Below are 16,347 nucleotides of genomic sequence, written 5' to 3'. Positions count from 1 at the left end.
TTCAGCAGAGTAGCAGGATAAAAAATCAATACATATAAATCTGTGGCATTCCTGTATACAAACAAGAGTCTGATAAAAGGGAAATAAAAGATTCAATCCCATTTACAGTTTAACTTGAAAAGATAAAATACCTTGGAGTGAATCTCACAAAGGAGGTGAAGGACCTTTACAATTAAAACTATAAGATATTGCTAAAAGAAATAGAGAAGGACACACAGAAGTGGAAGATCATTCCTTGTTCCTGGATTGGAAAAATAAACATTAATACATGGCCATTCTATCAAAAGCAATCTACAATTTCAATATAGTCACTATCAGAATTCCAATGGCATATTTCAAGTAAATTGAACAACTTATTCAACCAAATATCTGTGTGGAACCTCAAAAGGCCACAAATTGCCGAATTGCTTCTGAGAAAAAGGGGGAAATATGGAGGTATCACACTCTTCAACTTTAGTTTATACTACAAAGCAGTAATAATCAAAACAGCATGATACTGGAATAAAAATAGACACTTGGACTAATGGCATAGACTCAAAAGTTCAGAAATAAGCCCCACATATATACAACCACCTAATATATGCCAAAGGGACCAAAACCATTCAGTGGGGTAAAGAGGGTCTCTTCAAAATATGGTGCTGGGAAAACTGGACAGCCACATGTAGAAAAGTGAAACTAGACCATCACCTAACACCATAGACCAAGGTCAAATTAAAATGGATTAGAGATATTGATATTAGATCAGAAATTAAAATTTATAGAAGAAAATGTCAGTGAAACTTTGCCGAACTTTCACATCAAAGATGTATTTGGAGACTCAATCCCCTGGACATGGGAAATGAAAAAAAAAAAAAAAAGCAAATAAATGGGATTACATGAAACTAAAAAGCTTCTACACACCAAAAGCAAACTACACCAGGATAACCGGGCAACCCAGTAAATGGGAGAAGATATTTTCACATCACACAGACAAGCCACTGATATCAAACATCTATACAGAATTGATACAGATCTACAAAATAAGCAAAAATAACCCAATAAAAAAGTGGACAAAGAACTAGATAAACTGTTTTCTAAAGAAGAGATATACATGGCCCACAGACACATGAAGAAATGCTCTACTTCACTTATCATTAGAGAAATGCAAGTTAAAATTATGCTGAGATACCATCTCACACCTGAGAGAATGGCTTCCATCAATCAGCCAGGAAAGGGCAGGTGTTGGAGAGGTTGTGGAGAAAAGGGAACTCTGCTACATTGCTGGTGGGAATGTAAACTGGCACAGTTCCCTCTGCAAAAAATTCTTAGAGATCGGATATGGTGGGAATTGTGCGAAGTTGTACCCCTCTTAACCTATGGTTTTGTCAATGTTTCCTTTTTATAAATAATTTTTTTAAATCCTTAGAGAAATAAAAATGGAATTACCTTATTGTCTAGCAATACCACTCTTAGGTATTTATCCAGTGGACACTCAAAACACTAATTCAAAGTGTCATATGAATCCCTATATTCATAGCTGCACTACTCACATTAGCCAAAGAGTGGAAGCAGCCTAAATGCCCATCAACAGATGACTAGCTAAGGAATTTATGGCTAAGGAAGTTATGGGATATATTCTATGGAATATTAATCTGCAATCAAAAAAGATAATATTGTGTCCTTTGAGACAAAATGGGTGGAACTGGAGGTGATTATGCTTAGTGATATAAATAAAAAGATGAAAGACAACTACCAGATAGTTTCACTCATATGTGGACTCTAGATATCTAATTTACATGAACTTGCAAAAAAAATACAAACAAAACAGAAGCAAGCATACTATAAAACTTGTGATAAGTATGGTGGTTATCTTTGGGAGGTGGTGGGGTTGGATGGGGATATGAGAGTTTGGTGATGGATGTGGTGTGTCACTGTACATTGTAACCTTTCAATCTTGTAACATACTATTAATAACCAATAAAAAATAAATAAAATGGAAAACACATGCAAGATGGTGACTTGGAAGCAGCTGCTGGCATGATCTCTGACAACAATTGTTGGAAAGGGTAGGATCCTGGCCTTCAGCAGGAAAGGGAACAAGGAGTTTTAAGCGTGACACTGAGGAGGTGACTACTTAATTTGGGTTAGAAAATAGAGAAAAAAGAAAGGAAATTTCTTGATTATTTCTGAACTTCACCCCCCCCTCATAACCAGACCCCTGGAGTGGGGAGCTTCTGCTAGCAGGCTCCCCACTGACCTTTTTTCTTTACCAAGATTTCTGGCTCACCAGGGGTGTCAATCCAATCCTGTTCCTTTCTGAATCACTTGGCTCTTTTTTTTTTTTTCTACCTAAGTGACTTAGGCTCAATTGGAGTGACAACTATCTGACCAAGTAAAGCCTCACCCTGCCTGGGAAAGACTGCCTGAAAGTATTTTTTTACAATCGGTTGTCTAGGCTCAGAGTGGCTGAACTAATCGGGAGCCTTCCAAGGTGCAGACCCACTGTTAGGGCTTTTTACTCTGTTCTATTTTATTATTACTATTATATATACATGCATGTCCCTTTGCCCCCCCATCCGGTTGACCAAAATTAACTCTTAGTGTATTTTCCATTGGTAGGTGACTAGGTATCTTATCCATTGTGAGAGGAACTTGTTTCATTCTTCCTACCTCCTCTATCCATTCTCCCCCTTCTCCCTCCTACTAGATAATTAAATATATATATATATAATTAAATAAATAAAATTTAAAAGCTTTCCTTTCACTGCTTTTTTTCTACTGTTTTTTTTCTTTTCTCTCTTTTTTTCTCCTGTCTTCCTTTCTTCCTTCCTCCTTCTTCTGCTTTCTGAATTGACTTGTACTTGTTTGTGAATTATTTGGGGGAAGAAATCTGACTCAGAGTGGACTCTCTTTGTGTGTGTCTCTGCTTTACTTCCCTTTCTCCTCTTACTACCCCTAGAATTCACAGTGGACAGTAGATTTGCATAATTGTCTATTCTTGCTATCCCTTTTTTCCTGTCTCTTTTTAATTTGGATTTGGTTGCTATTTTTTCTTGGACTGGAGATATTGTTGAACTAACTGGTATTGGTTAAACTGCTTCAATCCTTGCTTCAGTTACTGTTGTAATTGCCAAGGGTGGTGATTGCATTTGTCATAAAGGTGTTTAGTATAGTGTGGCTTGTACTCAAAGCAAAAAAAGTGAAGAACAACAGAACATAAAAATTAAAAAAAAAAACACATAAATAAAAAATGGTTAAACCAAGAGCAAATAAAACTGCTACTACAATGAATGAAGACAAGAGCCAAGAAGAAACTACAAATCAGTCAGAAGTAACCATGGATAATAAAAGTATGCAAACAGTAATAAACTTATTAATCACATAAATGAAAAAAACTTTGGAGGAAAGGGCTAGCAGTATTAGGGAAACAACAGATGATACCCTCAAGGAACATACTAGTTACCTCAAGGTCATTAGAGAACTGAAAGCTGGAATAGCTGAACTGAAGAAAGAAGTTGAGGGAAGGGAAAGCAGACTAACAGAAGCAGAAAACAGAATTAGCCAGAGGATGAGCTAGAGAAAACTAAGAAAGAGGTAAAAGAGTTCAAAAAGAGATTGAGAGACACTTAAAACAACAACAGAGACATATGGGATGATCTCAAAAGAAGTAACATTCATATAATTGGCCTGCCAGAGGAAGAAAGAGAGGAAGGGAAAGTAAACATTCTAGAGGAAATTATAGAAGAAAAATTCCCAGACCTGAACAACAGACAGGACATTAAGATTCAAAAGGCCCAGAGAATCCCAAACAGAATCAACCAAGACCTGGTACAAATGAAAATGAAGACACAATCTATCAAAATATTTGGGACACAGCTAAAGAGGTATTGAGAGGGAAACTCATAGCCATACAATTGCATATTAAAGAACAAGAAAAAGTTCAAATAAACAGCCTTACTGCACACCTTAAGGACTTAGAGGAAGAAGAACAAAGGAACCCTAAAGCAACCAGAAGGACAGAAATCACTAAAACTAGAGCAGAAATAAACAACATCGAAAAAAAAGAAAGATACAGAAGATCAATGAAGCCAAATATTTCTTTGAAAAATTAAACAAGATTAACAAACCCCTAGCCAGACTCACTAAACAAAAAAGGGAGCAGACTCAAATTCATAGAATTGTAAATGATAGAGGAGATATCACAACTGACACCAGAAATCCAGAAAATCATGCGAAACTTCTATGAAAAACTGTATGCCACCAAGATAGAAAATCTGGAAGAAATGGAAGAATTCCTAGAAACATATGCCTTTCCAAAACTGAACCAAGAAGAACTTCAAAACCTAAATGCACCAGTCACAGACAAAGAAATCAAAACAGTTATTAAGAATCTCCCCAACAACAAAAGTCCTGGACCAGATGGCTTCACAAACAAAATCTACAAAACCTTCAGGAAACAGTTAATACCCATACTTCTAAAGCTTTTCCATAAGAATGAAGAAACAGGCACACTCCCTTCCACCTTCTATGAAGCCAACATTACCCTGATACCAAAAGCAGATAGAGACACAACAAAAAAGGAAAACTAAAGACCAATATCTCTGATGAACATAGATGCCAAAACATTAAACAAGATATTGACCAACTGGATACAAGAGTATATCAAAAAGATTGTTCATCGTGACCAAGTGGGATTTATCCTAGGAATGCAAGGCTGGTTCAACATACATAAGTCAATCAATATCATTCACCACATCAATAAAAGCAAACCAAAAAAACCACATGATTATCACAATAGATGCAGAGAAAACCTTTGACAAAATCCAACACCCATTTATCCTCAAAACACTACAAAAAATGGTAATAGACGGGAAATTCTTTAAGACAGTGGAGTCTATATATAGCAAACCTACAGCCAACATCATACTCAATGGACAGAAGCTGAAAGCATTCCCCCTCAGATCGGGGACTAGACAGGGCTGTCCACTGTCACCGTTACTCTTCAACATAGTATTGGAAGTTCTTGCCATAGCAATCAGGCAAGAGAAAGAAATCAAAGGAATACAGATTGGAAGGGAATAAGTCAAGCTCTCACTATTTGCAGATGATATGATTGTAGACATAGAAAAACCTAAGGAATCCAACAGAAAACTACTGGAAGTTATTTGGTAATATAGCAAGGCGTCAGGCTATAAAATCAATGTACACAAATCAGTAGCATTTCTTTATGCAAACACTAAATCTGAAGAAGAAGACATCCAGAAATCACTCCCATTCACTGTTGCAGCAAAATCAATAAAATACCTAGGAATAAAGCTGACCAAAGAAGTGAAAGAACTGTACACTGAAATTTATGAGTCACTATTCAAGGAAATAGAAACTGATACCAAGAAATGGAAAGACATCCCATGCTCATGTATTGGAAGAATAATTATCATCAAAATGAATATTCCCCAGAGCCATGTTCAAATGTAATGCAATACCCATCAAATTTCCACCAAGATTCTTTAAGAGAATAGAACAAAAACTTCAATCATTTATCTGGAACCAGAAAACACCTAGAATTGCCAAAACCATCTTGAGGAAAAGAAACAGAAATGGAGACATCACACTCCCAGATCTCAAACTATATTAAAAGGCCATCATCATCAAAGCCTAGTACTGAAACGAAAATAGGCACACAGACCAGTGGAGCAGAATTGATAGCCCACAACTAAACCCCCACACATATGGACATCTAATCTGTGATAAGGGGGCCCAGAGTATTAAATGGAAGAAGGAGGCTCTCTTCAATAAATGTTGCTGGGAAAACTGGATTGAAACATGCAGAAGAATGAAATTGAACCACCTTATCTCACCAGAAACAAAAGTCAACTACAAATGGGTCAAGGACCTGGATGTTAGACCAGAAACTATCAAATACTTAGAGGAAAACATTGGTGGAATACATTCCCACTTAAACCTCAAGGGCATCTTTGGTGAAACAAACCCAATTGCAAGGAAGACTAAAGCAGAAACAAACCAATGGGACTACATCAAATTGAAAAGCTTCTGCATAGCCAAAATAACTATCACACAAAGATACCCCTCACATAATGGGAGAAGATCTTTACATACCATATATCAGACAAGAGATTAATAACCAAAATATACAAAGAACTCAGCAAACTTAGCACCAAAAAAGCAAATGACCCCATCCAAAAATGGACAGAGGATATGAACAAGACATTCACTTCACAGGAGATCCAAAAGGCTAACAAACATTTGAAAAACTACTCCAGGTCACTGATTGTAAGAGAAATGCAAATAAAGACCACATTGAGATACCACCTCACTCCTGTGAGAATGGCATACATCAAAAAGGACAGCAGCAACAAATGTTGAAGAGGCTGTCAGGATAGAGGAAGCCTTCTACACTGCTGGTGGGAATGTAAATTAGTCCAGCCTCTGTGGAGAGCAGTCTGGAGAACTCTCACAAGGCTAGACATAGACCTTCCATATGACCCAGTAATTCCTTTCCTGGGATTATACCCCAAGGATTCTATAATTCCCAATCAAAAAGATATGTGTACACCTATGTTCATAGCAGCACAATTCATAATAGCTAAAACCTGGAAGCAACCCAGGTGCCCAACAACAGATGAGTGGCTGAGAAAGCTGTGGAATATATACACAATGGAATATTATGCAGCTATTAAGAACAATGAACCCACCTTCTCTGACCCATCTTGGATGGAGCTAGAAGGAATGATGTTAAGTGAGCTAAGAAAGATAAAGATAAGTATGGGATGATCCCACTTATCAACAGAAGTTGAGAAGGAAGAACAGAAAGGGAAACTAAAAGCAGGATCTGATTAAATCTAGAGTAGGGCACCAAAGTAAAAACCCTGTGGTGAGGGGGAGGGTTGGCATTCGGCTTCCCGGGGCTGTGGGGAAGAGGGGGAGGGTGCAGGGAAGGTGGGATGGGACACAGGCTTTTGGTGGTGGGAATGGTGTTTATGTACACTCCTATTAAAGTGTAGTCATATAAATCACTAATTAATATGAGAGGGGAAGAATTGATTATATGTCTTGAACTTTTAAAAACACAAACTGAGACTTTTAAATAAATAGGCTGAGTCTTTGATATGTCGACTCTCTCAAAAGTCTAGACCAAGAAGAACAGAAGCTAACCAGTGGCACCGCTATATACAAGATGCTGGGTATTATAAGGCAAACCCTTATAAAGGGACTTTTCAAAGTTAACCCAATTACCAAATAATATGATGATAACAATAACTTTCCATTGTCTTCTTGAACCCTAAGACAGCAGGAATCTCACATTTCCTCTAGAGAGCCTATATTTTCCCCAGTCCTGGAACCTTAGGGTAGGGTGCACTTTCCTGCATGCTTCTCTCAATTCAAATCAAATAATATTGCAGGAGTCAGGTGGTAGTGCAGCGGGTTAAGCGCACATGGCGCAAAGCACAAGGACTGGCATAATGATCCTGGTTCGAGCCCCCCGGCTCGGGAATCAGCAAGGGAATCGCTTCACAGGCAGTAAAGCAGGTCTGCATGTTGTATGCTTTACATTGGGTTCTAGTTTTCCCCCGCCAAGAGAATTGGATCAGTCCAGTTAGTTTTGCGGCCCGCTTGGCCCCGCCCCTAGGAACCCCGCCAGAGTTCCAGAGTTGCAGAGTTAGAGAGAGTGCTTGCGCCGCCGCAAAGAGACAACGGAGTTCTGTTTGGTGATTAGTTTATCTTAGTTTATGAATCGTTGTTCCTGAATAAAGAAATACAGCTTCCCTGCTCAGCCGTATGTCTCTGGTCGTCTCTGTTACCCGCCCGAGAAGCTAGCCCGGCCGGCAAGAGCCTCCGAATTTTAACAACAAATGGCGCCCACGTGGACCTGACCTGTGCATCTCTCAGATAAGTAAAGACAATTTGGCTACCTATGTACTATGGCCTTCTCTTCTGCTTGTGAAGAGATCTCCAAAGGCCTCTGCTCTTTCTTCACGAGACTGTTTTGCTGTTTCTGGAACATTTATCTCTGGACCACTCTGTGGTTTCCACTCACTCGGGCGCACTCAAAACAGCCAGAGGAGTCGGGAAGAGCCAGCGGGCAAGAGGCGAGGTGCAGAGCTGCTGTTTCCACCTCGTTAAACAGCCAGCCAGCCGGCTGCACCCAGACAACCCCACGCACTGCGCCTGCAGCCCCGCAGCCCCGCAGCCTGCAGGAGGCTAATGCCACCACACAGGAGCCCGATGCCAACACGCAAGAGCTCGAGGCCAGCCCACAGGAGCCTATCATGGCCTATCATGGCCGCCACCCCTGGGCACCTAGGCCCACGCCTTCTACAAAACTGGCCCGCCTGCCCTCTTGCTATGAATTCTGGAACAATCCCGGACCTCCCGGACCCCCTGCCAAAACTGGGCACACGAGATCTCCAGCCGCTGGTCCAGTCTGAAGGCAGACAAGCTGGAGTACGCAGAGATTTGTGCAGAGATCGCAACCTACAATTCCTAGAAGTGAAGCTGCGTGGGAAGCCCCCTCCGGATGGTGAACCCCCCCCAACAACTAAGACAGTACATATCTAAATTCGTGTTTAAAATGACATGTCTTCGTAACAAAGGTTTCTCTCCTTGTGTATTAATGACCATGTTTATGTGTATGTTTAATGTCTGGTAAATAGTAACTTTAAGGCTAAATTCTTATTAGACAAAGTTAAATGAAAAAAATTTTCAACGTAATTCTCATAAAGATAAAATTAACTTACATTTAAAGTCTGAGGTAAAAATTAGTTAACAATCAATATATTTTAACTATGTTGGTCTAAACAGAAGGTTAAATAGACTTGTTGATATGTAAAACTCTCCATTACCTTCTCTATTAGAAATGCTAGATCACACAATGGCTATGCTAATTATTCTCATGCCTGAGGTTTCCTTTCCTGACTCCATCTTGAATGGGTGTAACAAAAGGTTAAAAAGATGTTGTTGCTATGTAAAAGTCTCAAATTCCTTCTCTATTAGAAATATGCTAATAACAAGTTTTGTTTCATAGTAAGTAAATTGCAGCCAGCTGCCTTTGAGACTCTAGGCCGTTCCCCGCCCCCATGCAAATGCCCGTCGAGGCAAGTAGCCCCCCAGAGGCAAGAAATGTTTTTTTTTAAGCTGATAAAGTTTAGCCCACAGAGGCAGAAATGGCCCCCTCAGGCCTTCCCTTGGCAGCACACTGGTTCTTGTTACTTGCTTACATGTTTCTCCATGTTTGTGCCAGTTTCTTTTTATAAAAATGCCTGTATGATATATGTTTCTGTTCACCCCACACCCTTGATACTGTAGCCATTTAGTTAAAAAGAAAAGGGGGAATTGTTGTATGCTTTACATTAGGTTCTAGTTCTCCCCCACCAAGAGAATTGGATCAGTCCAGTTAGTTTCGTGGGCCCGCTTGGCCCCGCCCCTAGGAACCCCGCCAGAGTTCCAGAGTTGCAGAGTTAGAGAGAGTGCTTGTGCTGCCGCAAAGAGACAGCAGAGTTCTGTTTGGTGATTAGTTTGTCTTAGTTTATGAATCGTTGTTCCTGAATAAAGAAATACAGCTTCCCTGCCCAGCCGTATGTCTCTGGTCATCTCTGTTACCCGCCCGAGAAGCTAGCCCGGCCGGCAAGAGCCGCCGAATTTTAACAACATCTGCAGGTGTCTATCTCTCTCCCCCTCTTTTTCTTCCCCTCCTCAGCTCCATTTTTCTCTCTCCTATGCAACAATGATGACATCTATAATAACAACAATAATAAAACAACAAAGGCAAAAAAAGGGAATAAATAAGTAAATAAATATTAATATATATATTAATATATATATATTGCATCCGCAATCGCAACCTAATCAACGTGCCACCCCAGCATGATTCACTTCAGACTGTGTCCAGAGACTTCAGGTGTGGAATGACAACCCTTCAGCTTCATCACTCGGGTGAGACCTTTCCTTTCATAGGATTCTCTAATTCCATTCCAGGTGGTCCACTTCCTAATGAAGTCCCAAAACCTAGATATAGACCAAGTCCCCTGAGATAGAGCATATGTTCACACATGTCCATAAACCAGGGAAAAATATATATCTGAAAGCAGAAGTATAAAAGAGTCTGCAGTGAGTACCCTCAACACTTCATCTGCACTATTCCAGCCTTTAGGTCCATAATTGTTCAACAATTTGTTTGGCTCTGTATGTTAACTGTCTTTTCAGCCACCAGGTTCTAGATGCCAGCATGATGCCGACCAGACTTCCCTGGACTGATGACCCCACCAATATGTCCTGGAGCCCCGCTTCCCCAGAGACCCACCCTACTAGGGAAAGAGAGAGGCAGACTGGGAGTATGGATCAACCAGTCAACGCCCATGTTCAGCGGGGAAGCAATTACAGAAGCCAGACCTTCTACCTTCTGCAACCCACAACGACCCTGGGTCCATAGTCCCAGAGGGATAGAGAATGGGAAAGTTACCAGGGGATGGGATGGGATATGGAGATCAGGTGGTGGGAATTGTGTAGAGTTGTACCCCTCCTATCCTAAGGTTTTGTTAATTTATCCTTTCTTAAATAAATAAATAACAAAAAAGAGCTACACACACCCATCCAATAAATAAATAAATAAATAAATAAAATGTTTATTTTCTTTAAAACATTTTTAACTATACTGTATATGTGCATGGCACTAAACTCTACATGGACAGACCACTTTGCTTCCTTTTAAAAAATATTTATTTCTTTATTCTTAATGAGAGAGCTATAGAAAGAGATACTGTGAGAGAGACTGAGAGAGAGAGAGAAAAGAACCAGGCCCAGAGGAATGCTCAGTTCTAGCTTATGGAGGACCTGGAGTGAGAGTGTTTTGCAGAAAATTGGGAAATTCTATTCATGTATCAACAACTGACTATATTTACTATAAACTATTAATCTCCTAATAAAAAATCCATATAATAAAATGAGTAGCACTGTTATAACAGAAAGGATTTTCTATTGATTTGACAGTAAATAATTATTATTATCTTCTTATTAAAAGATCAGAATTCAAAGCACAGTTGTCATGTTTTCCAATTTGATCATAAAATTGTTAGTAATACTGACAGTCCAAAAATAAATAAATAAGTAATTAAGAAAAGAGCAAATAGACAAAGAAATACAGTGAACATACATTATCCAGCCCAGGAGGTGATACAGCAGGTTAGGCACTGGATCCTTAAGCATGAGATTCTAAGTTATATCCCTGGCACTGTACTGTGGTGTCAGAAAAGTTATGACACATTTTTGCATAGAAAAGCACATAACGACTTTTCCAACAGCCCAATATATGCTAGAGTAATGCTCTGTATTTCTCTCTGTCTCTCTTATATTCATATCATATATATCATAGCATATCATATATATGATATGAATATATATATGTAAAGCACATTGTTGATGAAAAGGAAAGCTATCTGTGCTTCAGATGACATATGGTATAAGTTTATATAATTCTATATAAACACATGAGTGAAATACAGAACATTGATATATTGAATAAAATTACATTAATTGCAATCTGACAAGAAAATTTTTGATTTGTTAAAATGGGGATGCCATATGGTTTAAGATAACATTAATAATGATTGTATATAAGGAAGAGAATACCTTCATGCTTGAAAGACATTTTAAAATCTTTACAGGAAGTAGGTATTTGTGTATCGTAAGTCAGTAATTTAATTAAGAAATAAAATAAAAGTCAGCTTTGACTTATTATGATTTGTGTCTTCTGTGGTGTGGCCTGTGCATGACTCAGCAATAGTTATGTTACTATCATTACCACAAATTTTACAGTGTCTCAGGCTGTCTTATCTCCCTTGCATACATTATTTCACTTAGTCTTCACATAATTCAAACAAATACCAGACCCCTTTTCCAGATGAGGAAAGGAATCCTTGATATCAACAACTCTATCCTGTATCTATCTTAGAGAGATGAATGTGCTCAAGGTCATAGAACTACTATGCAGGGGAGCTTGGGATTTGAACCTGAGCAGTGATCATAATCACTCTGCAGCCTGGAGCTTAGGTTGAATGCCTCTTCTCCACTGTGGCCCCAGATTGAAAACACAGCTTCAGTGTGGCAATGATTCTGACCACCACTGTAATAGTGCCCCATTGAGATGATGAGTACTTAGCTCTCCGTCACTAAGTCCTGTTTTCTCTTTGCTTTCTTCATCAAATTCCATATTTTAAAATCATCTCTCTCTGACCTACAAGTGACTTCGCCAAAATGACTACAAGGTATGTACTCTACTAACTGAACTACCTCTTCAAATCACCTAACTTCAATAAAGGTCCACAGTTGTGCAGTACTATGAACACTGGACAATAATGAAATAAATTTCATGCAGGCCACTTTTTTCTTTTTCTTTTATTTATAAAAAGGAAACACTGACAAAACCATAGGATAAGAGGGGTACAACTCCACATAATTCCCACCACCAGAACTCTGTATCCCATCCCCTCCTCTGATAGCTTTCTTATTCTTTAATCCTCTAGGAGTATGGACCCAAGGTCATTGTGGGATACAGAAGGTGAAAGGTATGCCTTCTGTAATTGCTTCCCCAATGAGCATGGGTGTTGACAGGTTGATCCATACTCCCAGCCTGCTTTTCTCTTTTCCTAGTGGGGCAGGGTTCTGGGGAATCAGAGCTCCAGGACACATTGGTGGGGTTGTCTGTCCAGGGAAGTCTGGTTGGCATCATGCTAGCATCTGGAACCTGGTGGCTGAAAAGAGAGTTAACATATAAAGCCAAACAGGTTCTTGGCTAATCATGAACCTGGAGTAGTGCAAATGAAGAATTGGGGGGTCCTGCATTTTGTAGATAGCTAGTAGGCGTATTTTATTTATATTCCAAAGTGCCTGTGGCTATACTAGTTTGTTTTTTTTTTTCCCTGAGCCTGAAATCTGATATGCAGTGGATCCTAGTTATTGTCTGGGAAGATGATGTCATGGCTGGGAAAAGGACCAGAAAACTGGATCAGGAAGAGAGTAGCTCCTAAATATGGGAAAGGTGTATAAATATTGTTGACTGTAAACCCCATCGATTTCATGCGATCTGGTCTGGGGCCCATATTCAGCTTAGGAGCCTATGTGACCTCTGCATCCCTGTAGATCTGAGCTCACATTCTGTGGTCATGAGTAGGAACGTTTCAAGCTGCCCCATTATCAGGACCCATCTTCCTCAGATGTAGCATAGAGTATGTTGTCCAACCTCCCTTCGGAGTATGGAACATTCTCTATCGTTGATCCAAGTTGAGGGCAAGGTCCTATGGGGGACCACAAAGGGGTCTTTTTGTTGTTCCTATTAGAGATGACTAGTAACAATGCAGAGAGGGGTTTATTTGTGGTCTAGGCCCATCATGTCTGTGTGGGAATCTCAGGACTCTCCAAATAGGGCCCCAGCTGATGGGGTGGGCAGACCACTATTTTTCATCTACAATCACCACTGTCTCTCACAGTCTTATTGAGAATTTTTAGTTTGGCTTCTATTTTTGTTTTTCTGTTGTTGTTGCAAATTCATGTATATCCATTCTTTAGATTCTACATGTAAGTGAAACCATCCTGTTGTCTTTCATCTCCTTACTTAATTCAATAAGTGTAATCACCTCAAGTTCCATCCATGTTGTCCAGAAGGATATAATATCATCTTGTTTAATTACTGAGTAGTGTTAATTGCTGACTAGTGTTCCATATGTCTATAACTTGTTCATCAAGTCATCTGTCAATGGACGTTCTGCATTGAAAAAAATTAGCTGAGCCCATGTCCAGTGGCAAAGCGATCAAAGAAGCCAGAACTACCACCTTCTGCACCCCCTCCCCCAATAATTCTAGTCCATACCCCAGAGAGGGAAAGAAATGTTAGGGGAAGACAACTGAAGGATTCTAAACTCCAATATTATCCAGACACAAGAGAGAGAGGTGGACAAAAAGAAGGACATTCTTAAGTAGCTATAGGTGTAGGTGTGACCTAGAAAGGGAGAGAAGGTGGGACCAGAAGGAAAAAAATGCTAGATCTACTCCATGTGTCCAGCTGGGCAAATATATACAAATATAGATAGTTATAGAAAGAATAGTCAACCCATTTCTGTGACCTTGGGACAACTACTGCAGTTCCTATGAATGGAATGGGGACACAAGACTCTGGTGGTGGGAATGATGTGGAATTATACCCCTGTTCTCTCATACTTTTGTAAATTAATATTAAGTTACTAATAAAACAGAAAAAAATCTTAGCTGGGTGTGGATTATCATGAAAAGCAAAGGCAGCCTAGAGATTAAGAGTACTAACTCTGGAAACATTCTAGTCTCAGTATCTGTCTCCACCAGTCACCAGATGTGGAACTTTAATCACTCCCTCTGTGCCTCAGTCACTTCATTTGTCCAGTCGAGTAGTCACAGCAGCTTGCTGTATGAGGGTAACTGCAGTAAAGAATCACTCTATTTCCTCCACCATATACAGCTGGGGAGAAAGAAGGTTAGATCTACTCCATGTAGCTGAGTAGTCACAACAGCTTACTGCACAGTTCCATAGTGAAGTGCATTTGTCCCTCTAAATATCATTGGCTCTTAAATGGGGCTGCACTATGTGAGTCAACCAGCAAGCAGGTTTTTCTTTCTATTCATGGGCCCACATTCATGGAATCAACCAACTGCAAGTGTTGGTGACTGAACCTGTGGGTGTTGTACCCAGGCATAGGAAGGGCAGACTGGAAGGGATTTAAACATCTGCAGGTCTAGGGATTGAGGTAGTGGTGGAGGGTAGTCTTAAAACCAATGCCCTAAAGACACCAAAAGATTGTTAGGGACAGCACAGGATAGGAAGCCTGGAACCTCAAAGAGCAAGAACATGGCCATTTCATTTTGTTTATTACATGTTTTTCCACACTAGTGAGGAAGAATTTAAAGGTAGCACCAGGTAGGGCAGTTTTGGGAAAGTACAAAAGAAAGCACCTTGCCCACTATGGAAGGAATTTTAGGAAGGTAACCACGACTGGGAAGCTGTAACCCAACAGGAAAGACAGGTGATTTCCATAAACCAATGAGAAGTTGGCCTCCAGTGTGACCCCGAAGGGGATTTAAGAGCTGGAAAGATGCAGGAGCTGGCCTTGCTTTGTTCTCATCCATGGCCATTCTGGGTCTGTCCCCAGGAGCTTTCTTTGCACCTTAATATCACCGCTGCACTTTTCCTTTTTCCTCTGCACACATTCTACCTCACATCTTTGTAATAAAGAGTTTATACTTTACATACTTGATCAGAGTAGCTTGTAATTCAAGAAGGTGCAGTGACCAAACCCTGCAAAGAATAAACTGGTAATCCCAGGGTGTCCCTTGGTCTCTGGGCCAACACCCCCACAATAATATGATGGCATTTAAGTCTGGGAGGAGGGGTCAGGTGGCCTTGCATCTGGTAGAACGCACCCATTACAATGCACAAACCTAGGTTCAAGCCCCTGGCTCCCATCTGCAGCAGGGAAGCTTCACGAATAGTGAAGTATCTATCTATCTATCTATCTATCTATCTATCTATCTATCTATCTATCTATCTATCTATCTATCTCGCCTCCTTCCCTCTCAATTTCTCCCTGTATCAATCCAAAATAAACATGTAACATAAAATATTAAGTCTGGGGAGTCAAAATGTATGCAGATTTCTGATTGCATAGGGAAAGGAGAGAGGGTCAGGGACCTCAACATTTGCATTATTAAAAGTCAACAATATTTCATAAATTATTTTTGTGAGTAGGCTAATCACTTACAACAGACCCACAGAAGCAAGCCTGGGAGAATGGATGCCCAGTTTGATTGTCAATATGAGGGTTCGTGAGGTGAAGAGAGAATCATTATATTTCTTCTACAGTTTGCAGCTGAGGAAAGAAAAGACTAGAACCCTCACACTGAACCTCACCTGTTTATATTCTGCACACTTTGCTCTCTCAGCCTTACTGTTTCCTTCTCCTTTGTGATCAAATATTGGATTCTACTGGATGCAATAGAAGAGTAAACACTGATTCTTTCAATTTTTTTTCTACCCTCTGGCTGAAACAAGCAATTTTACTCTAGGAAATTGTATTGCTGTGTTACTCACCCTGATGTTGATATTGGATATCTCAGTCACTCTATCACAAGTAGATTTATATATGACCGAGCCTCTATTCCTTTCTGCTCTTAAAATGATTTTTCTACCTTATAGTTTCTTCCATTTCATGAATCTACCAAGGAATTGTAAGAACAAAAACAGCTGCCAGTACTTTCTAGACACTCTAGTTTTTGAACACCTTGAATACTGAGTACCTTACTTGCATTATTTCATCTAATTGTCACAACAAC

Source organism: Erinaceus europaeus, chromosome 10 (assembly GCF_950295315.1).
Source record: "Erinaceus europaeus chromosome 10, mEriEur2.1, whole genome shotgun sequence".
NCBI lineage: Eukaryota > Metazoa > Chordata > Mammalia > Eulipotyphla > Erinaceidae > Erinaceus > Erinaceus europaeus.
This window is presented reverse-complemented; position numbering follows the sequence as displayed.